The 9,813-nt window shown below is 47.2% G+C and overlaps 1 non-coding gene across 1 annotated transcript; it reads left to right on the top strand.

Annotated features, from left to right (window-relative positions):
• The first annotated feature begins 7,051 nt into the window (after positions 1-7,051).
• Positions 7,052-7,160, top strand: TRNAL-CAA (transfer RNA leucine (anticodon CAA)). The gene is made up of 2 exons: positions 7,052-7,089; positions 7,115-7,160. It is a non-coding gene; the product is annotated as a tRNA-Leu (tRNA).
• Positions 7,161-9,813: the final 2,653 nt, after the last annotated feature.

Genomic DNA, 9,813 nt, shown 5'->3' with positions numbered 1-9,813 from the left:
TTCTATATAACATAACCAACAATGTTATTTAGTTATAAAAAGGCATCTAGGCCATTTATTAAGGTCTATGCTGTCCCTTCTGTGCTCTGGTCCTGAGCTCTCTGCTGTTCCTGCTGTGCACTGCTCCTGAGCTCTCTGCTGTTCCTGCTCTGCTCTGCTCCTGAGCTCTCTGCTGTCCCTGCTGTGCTCTGCTCCTGAGCTCTCTGCTCTCCCTGTATGGCTCTGCTCCTGAGCTCTCTGCTGTCCCTGCTGTGCTCTGCTCCTGAGCTCTCTGCTCTCCCTGTATGGCTCTGCTCCTGAGCTCTCTGCTGTCCCTGCTGTGCTCTGCTCCTGAGCTCTCTGCTCTCCCTGTATGGCTCTGCTCCTGAGCTCTCTGCTGTCCCTGCTGTGCTCTGCTCCTGAGCTCTCTGCTCTCCCTGTATGGCTCTGCTCCTGAGCTCTCTGCTGTCCCTGCTGTGCTCTGCTCCTGAGCTCTCTGCTGTTCCTGCTGTGCTCTGCTCCTGAGCTCTCTGCTTTCCCTGCTGTGCTCTGCTTCTGAGCTCTCTGCTCTCCCTGCTGTGCTCTGCTCCTGAGCTCTCTTCATTGTGGGAAGGAGGTGGAGCCTCGTGGGTGAGGGGGAAGGGTCTTTTGGCAGAGGGGCGGAGCTTCCAAAATGCAGGGACAGAGATTATTACTGCTGGAGCAGAAGCTATCAACATGTGTGTGAATTTGAGCGCAGGAGTGCGCAGGGCTAGAAAGTTTGGAGAAGAGATGGGGTGTTTAACCCCTTAAGGACGCAGGGTTTTTCGGCTCATTTCTCGCTCTCCAACTTCAAAAATCCCTAACTTTTTCATTTTTCCGTGTACAGACCTGTGTGAGGGCTTATTTTGTGCGTAACAAATTTTACTTTCCCGTAATGTTATTTATTTTAACATGCCATGTACTGCGAAGCTGAAAAAAAATTCCAAATGTGGAAAAATTGAAAAGGTGGGCTCAGTTTTTACGACTTTAACTCTTCGCTCCAAATAACACGCCTACTTTATTCTTTGGTTCGGTGCGATCGCGGTGATACCAAATTTATATAGGTTTTATTGTGTTTTAATACATTTTCAAAAATTAAACGAATGTGTACAAAAAAGAAAAAATTTTTTTGCCATCTTCTGACGCTAATAACTTTTTCATACTTTGGCGCACGGAAATGTGTGAGGGGTCATTTTTTTGCGAAATGAAGCGACGTTTTCATTGCTACCATTTTGAGGTCTGTGCGACATTTTGATCATTTTTTATTTCATTTTTTATGTTATGTAAAAAGGTGTAAAAGTCGCAATTCGGACATTTGTGCGCCATTTCCCGCCTCGGAGGTCACCGCCGGCCATAACCGTTTTTATATTTTGATAGATCAAGCATTTTGGGACGTGGCGATACCTAATATGTTTGTGATTTTTACTGCTTATTATGTTTTATATCAGTTCTAGGGAAAGGGGGGAGGATTTGAATTTTTAATATTTTATTAATTTTTTTTATTTTTTAAACTTTTTTTTCACTATCTTTTAGACCATCTAGGGTACATTAACCCTAGATAGTCAGATCGCTGCTACCATATACTGCAATACTTCTGTATTGCAATATATGGCATTTTTGCAGCACATTCATTACAATGAGCCACTGGCTGCCAGATAAATAAGACACGAGGCTACCATGGCAACCGATCGCCGCCCCCCAATGACGTTCGGGGGCGTCGCGATCGAAAAAAGGATGGTGGCGCCCGCACGCCGCCGTCTTTTAAATGCCGGCGGCGACTTTGCCGGCGGCAACGGGGGGGGTTAATAGCCGCGATCGGTGCTAGCACCGACCGCGGTTATTAGCGGTGGGGGTTTTATGCAAAATGCAAAAATCCCCACCTTTGTATGAAGAGGACTCAGCCCTTGAGCCCTCTTCATACATCCCTTATACCTCTGCGCCGTAGAGCTACGGCGCAGAGCGTTAAGGGGTTAAGAAAGTTTTCTTTCCCCTTTATCGACACAACAGCAAAAATCATCTCTGTGCAATAAAATCCACACCTCTGTGGATACAATACGATGCAACTTTATTGATTCCCTGGGGGAAATTCTTTTGTTCATAGTGTCCCGGCGATTCTTACACAGTTACAGAGAGGCTTAAAGTTACAGATACTTTGAGAGGTGTGTTCTTACATGTTCCTTGGTTGCATAGTCATACAAACATATGCCAGACCAAGTAGGACTGGTGCCCCTGGACTGGTGGTTGCGGTTTTCCAGTTATATAGGGTAAATGGCGAAAGGGGTGTCTGGCACTTTACGATAGGGACAGTGAGCCTGGTTTTGGTATGGGGGGGCACTCACCACTCCCAGTGAGTGACCTCATGACGATTCCCCCTTCTAATTGCAGCACATAGGGGGAATAGAAGCTGCGGTTCCGGCTCCTCCTGCACTCCATCGCAGCACACATAAGCAGTCCCTCCCCTCCCTCTTTTATTGCACTTTTTTACTGTTTTCGGCTGCATTCACATGACCGTACATCCCCTCGAACATGTCCTATCTTTCCCCATATGCTGTGCATCTCCAGTGCTCCGGACGTACGTGCATGTGAATTTAGCCTTATACTGTTTATTTGTTCTTGGTTCTTTCTTAAGTCACAGCTGGTGAATGAGATATTGGAAATGGTGATGCTCGGCTGGCCGACTTTCCAGCTGGTAGTCCAGTACAGCAGCTGAGCTTGTTGTTTCCGGTACACTCTTTCAATTACCTTCATTGGATTTTCCAGGTATTGTTCAAGCATAGTAATAAATGTGGTGACCATTTTTTTACACTTAGCCGATTACATTAGAAATGGGGAATCAATTGGTTATGTGTTCAGCTCATTGCACATTGCAGTGTTCTGTCTGAGGGAGAGATTAGAGGAGGAGAACAGCAGATTTTGCGCAGGACCGCCGGTGAAGGTAAGTTTAAGCTTTTTTTTTTTTGTTTCTTACACTCCGGCCAGTTATATTTTTTAGATTAAACCCAGACAATCAGGTAGTGGGTGCCCATTGGTTCTCTACAATCTGATCCGGATCAGACAAGGGGATGAGTGGAAGACTGCGTTATTACAGAAACGCACTTTGCTCCCCTTGGGTTGTGTAACGAATTTTAATTGGATGATATCTTTATATTTTCTCCAGATTGGGGAACTCTTATAGAACACGTAAGAAATTTAATTTTAAAATGTCAAAATGTATCGTTTGCTAAACTGTCCAAGTGTTTGTCAAAAAATCACCTTCATGGGTTACATCATCACCCCTAAAAATTTTGTATGGATCCAAAGTCACTGATTTTGAGAAAAGTAAAAACCATTGGTTCCCTTGGTTAGATGAGTAATCCTTATTATAACTGTACTTTGCTGCCACCTACTGCTCAAATGTAGTGTTGTCACCTTTAGTATATCATGCCGGGCACTGAAGGGGTTAAAATGGGATATTTGTGTTATCTTTCCTGCAGAATCTCAGGCTGTGATTGGTTAGTAGCTTAGCTTTGGAAAGAGCTCTGCAAGAATCCATAAATAAAACACCTGTGTAAATTTGGTATTCCCCATGATCGCACCAAAACAATAAAGGGGAGGTGTCATTTGGAGTGAACAGAGAAAGCCGTAAAAACCAAGCCCACAAGAAAATGGCGCAAATTCACCAATTCCACTGCTTCAGTGGTTTTTTGCCGCTCGGCTTATACTCGGGTATATAAAAATTAAACTGTGTACTCACCATTCTGATGCCTTGGGCAGCTCCTATTCTATCTTCATGTGCCACGGCGCCGGCTCCAGGTCCCCGAAAGCTCCTTGAGCGGAGCTCGGCCAGCCTACAACTGTGATGTTTATTTTTTATGGGCAGGCTATATACTACAGGGGGCTGGCAGGCTGTATACTACAGGGGGCTGGCAGGCTGTATACTACAGGGGGCTGGCAGGCTATATACTACAGGGGGCTGGCAGGCTATATACTACAGGGGGCTGGCAGGCTGTATACTACAGTGGGCTGGCAGGCTATATACTACAGGGGGCTGGCAGGCTATGTACTACAGGGGGCAGGCAGGCTATATACTACAAGGGGCTGGCAGGCTGTGTACTACAGGGGCTTGCAGGCTATGTACTACAGGGGGCTGACAGGCTATATACTACAGGGGGCTGGCAGGCTATACACTACAGGGGTATGGCAGGCTTTACACTACAGGGGGCTGGCTGGCTATATACTACAGAGGGCTGGAAGGCTAAACACTACAGGGGCTGGCAGGCTATATACTACAGGGGTTCACAGGCTATATACTACAGGGGCTGGCAGGCTATATACTACAGGGGGCTGGCAGGCTATACACTACAGGGGCTGACAGGCTATATACTACAGGGGGGCTATACACTACAGGGGCTGGCAGGCTATACACTACAGGGGTATGGCAGGCTTTAAACTACAGGGGGCTGGCTGGCTATATACTACAGAGGGCTGGAAGGCTATACACTACAGGGGCTGGCAGGCTATATACTACAGGGGTTGACAGGCTATATACTACAGGCAGATGGCAGGCTATACAATACAGGTGGCTGGCAGGCTATACACTACAGGGGGTTGGTAGACTATACACTTCAGGGGGCTGGCAGGCTATATACTACAGGGGGCTGGCAGGCTGTACACTACAGGGTCTGGCAGGCTATATACTACAGGGGGCTGGCTGTATACTACAGGGAGCTGGCAGGCTATACACTACTGGGGGCTGGCTGGCTATATTCTACTGAGGGTTAGCTGGTTATATACTGGGGAGGCTGTGCCCAATGCATTTCCCACCCATGTCTTATACTCGAGTCAAAAGGTTTTCACAGTTTTTGTGGTAAAATTAGGTGCCTCGGCTTATACTTGGGTCGGCTTGACCTTGAATGTATATACGGTATTTGAATTGTAAATATTCTTAAGCACTGAATAAAAATGTAAATTAGATCATTGTAAAAGACACTGATCACTATTATAGACACAATGGGTAGCAGCTGCTATGGGGCCCACAGTATCAGAGGGCCTGATAACCCAACTTGACACACTGAAGAATGGAGGGTGTGCACCATTTTATAATTAAAGGGAACCTGTCACCAGGAGAGCCATTTTTAGCACTCCCCCAGTCCCCACAGAGCATAGTACATACTCTGCCAAAGTGTTTTTGTATAAAAAATAGGCTTTACAGAAAAAAAGATATGTTATATTGTACCTTTCATTAGCATCTGCTGTGTGACTAGGCAGTTGCCAAAAGGGAGGGTCTGGTAAGGAGCAGTTCCCCCCCCCCCCCCACCCTTGGGGAACAGCTTCTCCATGTGACCTTTTCAAATATATGAAAACACCCATCACTGGGCTTAGCGACGCCCCCTGCTCCTCTACAGCCAATCCCGAGTGATGGGAGTTATTCATATATTTGAAAAGGTCACATGTTTCCCAAGGGTGGTGGGGAACTGCTCCTTTCCAGCCACTCCCTTTTGGCAACTGCCTAGTCACACAGCAGATGGTAATGAAAGGTACAATATAACATATCTTTTTTTCTGTAAAACCTATTTTTTTATACAAAAACACTTTGGCAGCGTATGTACTATGCTCTGTGGGGACTGGGGGAGCGGTAAAAATGGGTCTCCTGGTGACAGGTTCCCTTTAATTTCATGTCACAGCAGGCGGAACGGTGGAAGATTTGAGATAGTGGTTGCTCGGATGGCCGACTTGCCGGCTCACGTGTGTGATATGTGACCTATATAAAAAAAAATAAAGCCGTGACCTAATTTTCCAACCAGCAAAAAGTGTCATATTTTGGAAGCTAATTATACAATTAAAGTTGACTGATATTTGTGTTACAGGTAATTTATTAAATTGCCCTCACAGGTGGGTTACATAAACTGTTCTGTTGCCCTCCAGTCTGGTAGACGTCATGGTCGGCCGCCTGGAACGTTCACACCCTCTATTTTTTACATGTCCTCCTCCTATCTTCATTTGGATTGAACAAAATAAGGGAAACTTTTGTGTTTACTTTGATTTAGAATTCAGCAGTTTTCAAAATAATTGTAAAAAAATGTTTTTTTTCTATTTAACCCCTTAAGGACACTTCCATTTCCATTTTTCACTCCCCATTTTCAAAGATCTATAACTTTTTTTATTTTTCCATGTGAAAAGCTGTGTGAGGACTTGTATTCTGCATCACAAATTCTACTTCCCAGTGACAGTATTCCATGCCATGCCATATTCCATGCCATGTACTAGGAGGCTGGAAAAAAATTCCAAATGATGCGAAATTGCTGGAAAAACACATTTGTGCCATTTTCTTGTGGACTTTTGTGGGTTTTCACTGTTTGACCCAAATAACACTTTTATTCTTTAGGTCGGTACAAACACTGAAATACCAAAGAAAGGAATCAGCTCAGCTGGTAGAGCGCCCCCTTCCCATCAGAGAGGTAGTGCGATCATTTCCCACATTTGCTGGGTTTTTTTTGCTGTGCAACAGCATGTAAAAATTTTCCTAAAAAAATGTGTCCATTAAAGTGCCAAGGACTGATAGATCCAGGCACTGTGACTGTGGTAATCTTCTTATATTTGTTATCTATGGCCTCCTTCCTTCTGAAATCAACTTTTGTAATTATGTTAATGAGCCAGAAGGGCTCTGGTGGCTGTTACAGAATTTCACAGACTGTTACAATGAGCGAGTCATGTCTCCCCCTCCCCCTGCCTGTGTAATGTAGCAGCAGGAGGTGCAGGTGGAGGGGAGATGTGCTCTGCACTTTGTAACAGCCTGTGAAGCTACAGCACAGAGGGGCTCTGGAAACACCCACCCAGCACTTGTGACTCCGATTGTTTCATATTGTTTCCATGTTATTTCGCAGTTATTTTATTTGAATCTGTCCTCCATGATCTGTAGAATATGATGGCGCTATTGGAAATAAAGATTTATTATGGTTTTTGGATTTTCAGCCTGTAATAATTGGATTTTCCGATAAATCCGTTATAAACAGGTTGTGGAGCCACTGACTCCATGATATAAATATGTTACAGTAACTGTTTCCAGTATATTGTCAGGATGGCCGAGCGGTCTAAGGCGCCAGACTCAAGAGGAAGCTCTTCCCACATATGGGTGTTCTGGTCTCCACATGGAGGCGTGGGTTCAAATCCCACTTCTGACATCATTTTTTTTGTAGTGGTTTTTTGCATGGGTTTCTTCCGGGTCCTCCGGTTTCCTCCCACACTCCAAAACATACTGGTAGGTTGATTAGATTGTGAGCCCCATTGGGGACAGGGACCGATTTTCCAAGCTCTGTGCAGTACTGCGTTATCTGTGTGCGCTATATAAAGAATTATTATTATTAGGATGAATAGGCACTTACCTGCCCCCATCTACACCAGCGGGGGCACTTCATGATGAATCCGCCACAGGTTGGGGTCTACTTATTCCTCCACGCGCTTTTCTTTTTGACATTTGTGAGGGAGATGAGGAACTTCCATTTTGGAGGCATAAAAGAAGCAAACCCATGGTTTATATGCCCTATGTGCCCTTATAAATCCCCCTCCCCATAATGATAGGGGGCGCTATCCATAAACTAATGTCACTCGCAATGAGACTCAAACACTCAAACTTCTGATCCAAAGTCAGACGCCTTACCCATTAGGCCAGACGGTCACCTGTAGAAGGGAGTTTTTCCTGGCCAACCCAATCGGAGGAATATATTAGGACCAGCAATCCCCCTAGCGATGCTCTGCCACCTAATTCTACCAGAAGGCTCAGACCTGACACAGATTTCACCTATAGGGGGAGACACTCCGGAGAACAGGGGCAGGTATAGAAGTGAGGAGAAGTTCTTTTTTATTTTGACCCCCCCCCCCCTCAGCCATATACACAGCCCCCCCCCCCCCCATAATTCACATAACATAAAGCACAAAATGCTTATGCAATGTGAAGGATACTCAATATATACTACACGGAGCCCCCACCCATGTCCCTCAGTAAATAAGGGAGCCCCAGCAAATAACCCCCAAGAGATAGGGAGCGCCTGCACATGTCCCCCAGTATATAGGTATCCAGCTGGGTAGCCCCAGCACAAGCTGACCCCACAGAAGATAGGTAGCCCCAGCACAACCTACCCCCACAGAAGATAGGTAGCCCCAGCACAACCTACCCCCACAGAAGATAGGTAGCCCCAGCACAACCTACCCCCACAGAAGATAGGTAGCCCCAGCACAACCTACCCCCACAGAAGACAGGTAGCCCCAGCACAACCTACCCCCACATAAGATAGGTAACCCCATTACAACCTACCCCCACAGAAGATAGGTAGCCCCAGCACAAACTACCCCCACAGAAGATAGGTAGCCCCAGCACAACCTACCCCCACAGAAGATAGGTAGCCCCAGCACAAGCTAGCCCCAGAGAAGATAGGTAGCCCCAGCACAAACTACCCCCACAGAAGATAGGTAGCCCCAGCACAACCTACCCCCACAGAAGATAGGTAACCCCAGCACAACCTACCCCCACAGAAGATAGGTAACCCCAGCACAACCTACCCCCACAGAAGATAGGTAACCCCATTACAACCTACCCCCACAGAAGATAGGTAGCCCCAGCACAACCTACCCCCACAGAAGATAGGTAACCCCAGCACAACCTACCCCCACAGAAGATAGGTAGCCCCCGTACAACCTACACCCACAGAAGATAGGTAGCCCCAGCACAACCTACCCCCACAGAAGATAGGTAGCCCCAGTACAACCTACCCCCACAGAAGATAGGTAGCCCCAGCACAACCTACCCCCACAGAAGATAGGTAGCCCCAGCACAAGCTAACCCCACAGAAGATAGGTAGCCCCAGCACAACCTACCCCCACAGAAGATAGGTAGCCCCAGCACAAGCTAACCCCACAGAAGATAGGTAGCCCCAGCACTACCTACCCCCATAGAAGATAGGTAACCCCAGCACAACCTACCCCCACAGAAGATAGGTAGCCCCAGCACAAGCTAACCCCACAGAAGATAGGTAGCCCCAGCACTACCTACCCACACAGAAGATAGGTAGCCCCAGCACAACCTACCCCCACAGAAGATAGGTAACCCCAGCACAACCTACCCCCACAGAAGATAGGTAGCCCCAGTACAACCTACCCCACAGAAGATAGGTAGCCCCAGTACAACCTACCCCCACAGAAGATAGGTAGCCCCAGTACAACCTACCCCCACAGAAGATAGGTAACCCCAGCACAACCTACCCCCACAGAAGATAGGTAGCCCCAGTACAACCTACCCCCACAGAAGATAGGTAGCCCCAGCACAACCTACCCCCACAGAAGATAGGTAGCCCCAGTACAACCTACCCCCACAGAAGATAGGTAGCCCCCGTACAACCTACACCCACAGAAGATAGGTAACCCCAGCACAACCTACCCCCACAGAAGATAGGTAGCCCCAGTACAACCTACCCCCACAGAAGATAGGTAGCCCCAGCACAACCTACCCCCACAGAAGATAGGTAGCCCCAGCACAAGCTAACCCCACAGAAGATAGGTAGCCCCAGCACAACCTACCCCCACAGAAGATAGGTAGCCCCAGCACAAGCTAACCCCACAGAAGATAGGTAGCCCCAGCACTACCTACCCCCATAGAAGATAGGTAACCCCAGCACAACCTACCCCCACAGAAGATAGGTAGCCCCAGCACAAGCTAACCCCACAGAAGATAGGTAGCCCCAGCACTACCTACCCACACAGAAGATAGGTAGCCCCAGCACAACCTACCCCCACAGAAGATAGGTAACCCCAGCACAACCTACCCCCACAGAAGATAGGTAG

The sequence above is a fragment of the Engystomops pustulosus genome, chromosome 9 (genome assembly GCF_040894005.1).
Source record: "Engystomops pustulosus chromosome 9, aEngPut4.maternal, whole genome shotgun sequence".
In the NCBI taxonomy this organism is placed as follows: domain Eukaryota; kingdom Metazoa; phylum Chordata; class Amphibia; order Anura; family Leptodactylidae; genus Engystomops; species Engystomops pustulosus.
This window is presented reverse-complemented; position numbering and strand designations above follow the sequence as displayed.